The sequence below is a fragment of the Esox lucius genome, chromosome 6 (assembly GCF_011004845.1).
Source record: "Esox lucius isolate fEsoLuc1 chromosome 6, fEsoLuc1.pri, whole genome shotgun sequence".
NCBI lineage: Eukaryota > Metazoa > Chordata > Actinopteri > Esociformes > Esocidae > Esox > Esox lucius.
This window is the reverse complement of record NC_047574.1, coordinates 5,761,369-5,767,685: the sequence shown is the minus strand read 5'-3', so window position 1 is coordinate 5,767,685 and position 6,317 is coordinate 5,761,369.

Genomic DNA, 6,317 nt, shown 5'->3' with positions numbered 1-6,317 from the left:
TGTACTGTGAATAAATGCCACAACGTACATCGCCAAATGTCCTGCTGAAGTCATGTCAGTATTGATTTTAAAAGAGGGGAACCTTAGTTTCTACATCCATTGTTGGACTTTTGATGCATACAATAATGTGACTTATGAAGGTCACCATGAACTTTCTCCAGATCTGAGCAGACCATTTCTTCACACTCTTTACTCAGCTTTTTGCCATAGAAACCCGTAAGGAACACCACTTTGTTGTTGCAAAGAGAAGGGTACCTGCTTGAAACCTTTTGAAAAACAATGCCATAATGTGAGAAGAACAAAGTGTAAAATGATTGTAGGAAGATCCACAGAAATTGAAACGCCAGCAAGCTGTCAATCAAGCTCGGAAAACCTCCCCGTATAGCTCGAAGGGGGAGTGAGGAGACGAGGAGTAAAAGGAAGAGCAAGGTGAGTGGAGAGCAGTGGACAGCAAGGGGGGGAGAACCCACGGCCTCTGCATCCTCAGGCTGCACATTCCTTCAGGACTCTCAAGTGTTTCTTTGGCTTTTCTTCTGGAATCATTTCCAAACCCATTCCCATTAACATAACACCACTGACAGACTTTCTATAGGCCTCTCAAGCCAGTGCTGCGGAAGCTCCTATGAAATTGTACTTCCTAAATCAAGCAATAACTTAACACTGGGAGATGTTGAGACACATAGCAATATTCTCAAATTTGATAAATTACAAATTGCAAGAACAGATCCTTTTGCAGACACATTAAAAGTATATCATCTAAACCGTATGAATTAGACGGGCAGAATACCAAAGACAAAAGGATTGGATTGAACAAGTTATGTAGTTCAGCACTCTCAAATAAATGGTCTGAAACAAATCCAAACCTGCCTAAACACAAACAGAAAGAAAAAAAGATGCATTCATTTTTGCTTCAATGCCTATTTTCAGGGAGGTTATGCGTTATTTACAGACAATGGGCAAAGTTAAAGGAGAGAGTTTTTGCTGGAAGATTCAAATCCTCCCCGCCCCATACACACTGCACCTTCAAAATACTGTTAAATCCACCGTTTTATGTGAGAAACGGTTGAGTAAAATGCTCAACGTGTGAACCTTGAAAATGAGAAAAGGGTCATTGATGAGGATGAGTCAGGACAGGGACCAGCTCTTCAGTTTGGTGATGATGATAAATGGCCTGTCAGGAAAGTCACTGACATGTTTAAAATGTTTACATGCGGCCCCTATCTCTCTGGCTCTGGGATCTGAGAGGCTGGCTGGCGAGTCGGGGATGTAGAGCCCCCCCTCCAGGTCTCCTCAGAGGTAGTGTTACAGCACCACATACATCACCCTGACATGCCCCCCCCCCCCCCCCCCCCCCCCCGACCCGGCCCACCAGTGTCCCCCCTCACATGATGATGACATATTTGCTATTCCACTCAGTGTGGGGCACTAGTCATCACTCTTGGTATCCCAGAAAGACAGACGAACTGAAACGCAGACAGACAGACAGGAAGATAGACAGACTGACACACCGACAGACAGACACAGAGACAGACAGAGAGACACAGAGACAGACAGACAGACACAGAGACAAACAGACAGACAGACACAGAGGCAGGCAGACACACAGACAGACACTGTACTCTCCACTGTGCTCTCCACTGTGCTCTCCACTGTGCTCTCCACTGTACTCTCCACTGTACTCTCCACTGTACTCTCCACTGTACTCTCCCTGTGTTTAAACAGGTCAACACGATGACATTCTCAAGTCCTGTGCGTTAGAGATATCTCCAAGGGCACGTGCAGAAGGTAGAAAGTTAGAGCATGAAGAGTCTGAGATAGGACTGGGCTGGAATCTGACCCTGCTGAGGCATTCATTACCCAGCGGTCAGAGGCCCAGGCCACAGGACTCCACCAGCCCACACATTTCATGTAACCACTAGGACTCATTTACCAGTTGTGTGGTACAGACTCTCCTGCCGCCGGATAACTGGGCCTGTGGTTATTCACCAAGCCCCGGCACTTCGGCATCTGCCCATGAGTCGAACTGGAAGGCCTCTTCTCTCGGCGGAACTCCTCTTTCCTCCCTCTTCACCCTCCCTCCTGCCCCCTCTCCTCCCGAGGGTAATGGACAGAGGAGGAATGTGAGGTGGAGGAAGTGAGTTTCCTCCAGGCGGTGGGAGAGGAGCGGGTGAGAGACGACAGGCTGCCAGATGACAATGGGGGCCAGGACAGGTCCTGAGTGCTGCCCGGGGGGCTGAAGGAGTCCTCAACCAGACCATACTCAACCAGACCTGGGCTTCTCTCAACCAGACCTGGGCTTCTCTCAACCAGACCTGGGCTTCTCTCAACCAGACCTGGACCTCTCCCAACCAGACCTGGACCTCTCCCAACCAGACCTGGGCTTCTCTCAACCAGACCTGGACCTCTCCCAACCAGACCTGGACCTCTCCCAACCAGACCTGGGCTTCTCTCAACCAGACCTGGGCTTCTCTCAACCAGACCTCGGCTTCTCTCAACCAGACCTGGGCCTCTCTCAACCAGACCTGGACCTCTCTCAACCAGACCTGGACCTCTCCCAACCAGATCTGGGCCTCTCTCAACCAGATCTGGGCCTCTCCCAACCAGACCTGGGTCTCTCCCAACCAGACCTGGACCTCTCCCAATCAGACCTGGACCTCTCCCAACCAGATCTGGACCTCTCCCAACCAGTCCTGGGCCTCACTCAACCAGTCCTGGGCCTCTCCCAACCAGACATGGGCTTCAAAACCAGTTTAAATATTTCAAACATTATGGATGGTAGTGAATGTGCTCAACTAACTTCACTTAGTGGCAGATGGGCAATTGGTTAAAGCATGTGTTCCTCTAATATATTACTAGATTGAATCCCGAAAAACGGCAAGGTGAATAAAAAGTTGTACCTGAGCAAGCCAGTTAACCATATGATATGAATGTTACAGCTTACCTGCTTAAATACGGCTTTAGAAAAATATAAGCAAGCTCAGAGATGATTTGGAAACATTTCTAATAGTTTGTGAATTCAGGAGCCCACAGTTTGTGACCCCCCCCCCCCCCCCCCCACACACACACACACACACACTCCCCCACACTCCCCCACCCCACGGCCCCCTGCCTCCTTGCATGTTGATTTGGGCTGGAGCTCTAAGTGCTTTGAGCGGAGGCCTTCATGGCGGATCTGGCAAGGTGATCCATTCACCCCCCCCCTCCTTTACACCCCCCTTTCCACTCGCTGACACATCTCCAATTAGGAGCAGATGGATTGGCACAGAGGATCAAGACAGGGAGGTCTAGTGATCTACCTCTCTCTCTCTATCCCCCTCTTATTCTCTCAATCTCTCTCTCCGTCTTTTCTGCCTCTCTGCCTGTCTCTCTTTCTCCGTCTCTTCGTATCACTCTCTTATCCTCACTGTCTCTTGTTGTTTCTCCCTGTCTTTCTGTCTCTGTATTCATTGTGCTCTTTCTGGTATTGTCTTTATGGCCCATGGACATGCTGGGAGACAGGACGCAGGGGTTTACCCGTCCAGTTTGTTTCCATGTGGTGTCAGACACTTTCATTGGCCATAACCACTGCGAAGGGGCGGGCAGTGTGACTTAGTGACTGGGGTTCAATTGGGTGATGCACCCCTAGAACTCCCAACATGCCTTGAGACAGTGAGGCACCATGGCAACACATCTGCAGCAGATGAGGACAAGGACTGTGAGAAACGCTGTTGTTCCACACCCATATCTCAGAGCTTAAGAAACCTGATATCAACTTCAGGGTTGATAGGAGAAGAACAAAACAACTTTATTTTTTATTTTTTTTATAATGCCAGCCTAGGCGTCTTGCTGCACATGACCTAAAACCAACGCACTGCTACTCATCTTCGCCTGCTACCACTGTCATGAAGAGAAGGAACGTGTTGCCGTATCAGGTTACCGCAAGCATTCCCGGGAGGATATCCTCAGAGGTATCGAGGAGCTCCAGTAATTTGTAGTGTGTCGTGTCACAAATCGGCCTTTTATATTCACTATTCTTCTCCTGTACCTCAAGGTGTCGGTGTGGAGTCGCACGACTTCGCCCTGACAGATGATGGATTTACAGGCTCTTCATGATGACACGGCCCCCAGGTTCCCTCGTAGCCTCAGCGAAGTCGTAAATTGCTCTTTTGGTCTGTGGTGATGTTGACTGACATGTTCATGACAGGAGACTGCAAATCCCATAATCCCTCCATAGCGTTCCAACAGGAGGACACTTGATGCATCTTTCTTTTGCCTCAACTCATCTGACATACACACACACACACACACACGCCCACACACACATACACACGCATACACACACTTACACGCACGCACACGCACACGAACACACAATAGGAACTGATGACACAGCGCTTGCTTGAGAGGTTGGAAGGATTTTTATAAAGCAATGGGATCCTTCTAAAATGTCTACTGGCCAGACATAATTCAGTCAAACTAAGAGCTCCATGCAATGTGTACAAAGGAAGTAGGCTATAGTGGGATTAACATTCTATGTAGGTTCATTTAGGTAAATGTATACATTAAGTATTTTCCACTGACACATGCAGTGTTTATAGTGATCACAGGCTCTACAAAGGCTGGAATATATATAGACCACATATCTAAATCATCACTCTAGCAAAGAAGAAAATAGAGTTTCAGACAAGCCCTAAGATTACAGTTTCATTTAAACACTAAGTTGACGTTTGGATTCATGTGATTTTTGTTTTCTGAGGAGACATTTTAATTTACTTGGTAAAATGAGTTGACTACCTACAAAGTTGTTATCCCTCCCCCTACCAAGAGGAGAATATAAAATACACCATCATTTATATGAGCTGTCCCTTGGAGCAGACTTTGGAATCTGTAGTAGTTTTATGACCATATGGACTGAGGAGCAGCTCAGTGTTGGAGTGTGTGTGTGTTTTGTGTGTGTGTGTGTTTGTGTGTGTGAATCATTGTCTCAGTTACGGTTTGTACTATGATCTATGGAGCTGTCTAAGACGATTCATTCCATCCAAGCTTAAACCATCTAGACTTTCGTCTCGACAACAGAACATTTAGATTATAAAACAGGATGGGTAGATTATAAAACCGGACGGGTAGATTATAAAACAGAACATTTAGATTATAAAACAGGATGGGTAGATTATAAAACCGGACAGGTAGATTATAAAACAGGACAGGTAGATTATAAACAGGACAGATAGATTATAAACAGGACAGGCAGATTATAAACATGACGGGTAGATTATGAAACAGGACAGGTAGATTATAAACAGGACGGGTAGATTATGAAACAGGACAGGTAGATTATAAACAGGACGGGTAGATTATGAAACAGGACAGGTAGATTATAAACAGGACGGGTAGATTATGAAACAGGTTGTGTAGATTATAAAACAGGTTGTGTAGATTATGAACAGAATGGGTACATTATAAAACAGTATGTGTGGATTATAAACAGGACGGGTAGATTATGAAACAGGACAGGTAGATTATGAACAGGAAGGGTAGATAATAAACAGGACAGGTAGATTTTAAACAGGACAGGTAGATTATGAAACAGGACAGGTAGATTATAAACAGGATGGATAGATTATAAACAGGATGTGTGGATTATAAACAGGACAGGTAAATAATAAAACAGGACGGGTAGATTATGAAACAGGATGTGTAGATTAAAAACAGGATGTGTAGATTATAAACAAGACGGGTAGATAATGAAACAGTATGTGTAGATTATAAACAGGAAGGATAGATCATGAACAGGACAGGTAGATTATAAAACAAGACAGGTAGATTATGAAACAGGACAGGTAGATTATAAACAGGATTGGTAGATTATAAACAGGATGTGTGGATTATAAACAGGACAGGTAGATAATAAAACAGGACAGGTAGATTATAAAACAGGACAGGTAGATTATAAAACAGGACAGGTAGATTTTAAAACAGGACAGGCAGATTATAAAACAGGACAGGTAGATTATAAAACAGGACAGGTAGATTATAAACAGGACAGGCAGATTATAAAACAAGACAGGCAGATTATAAAACAGGACAGGTAGATTGTAAAACAGGACAGGTAGACTATAAAACAGGACAGGTAGATTATAAAACAGGACAGGCAGATTATAAACAGGACAGGCAGATTATAAAACAAGACAGGCAGATTATAAAACAGGACAGGCAGATTATAAAACAGGATAGGTAGATTATAAAACAGGACAGGCAGATTATCAAACAGGACAGTCATCTGTCTAAGGAAGAAGTTGAACATTTGGACCAAGGTGGTTCATCTGTTGGATTATGGT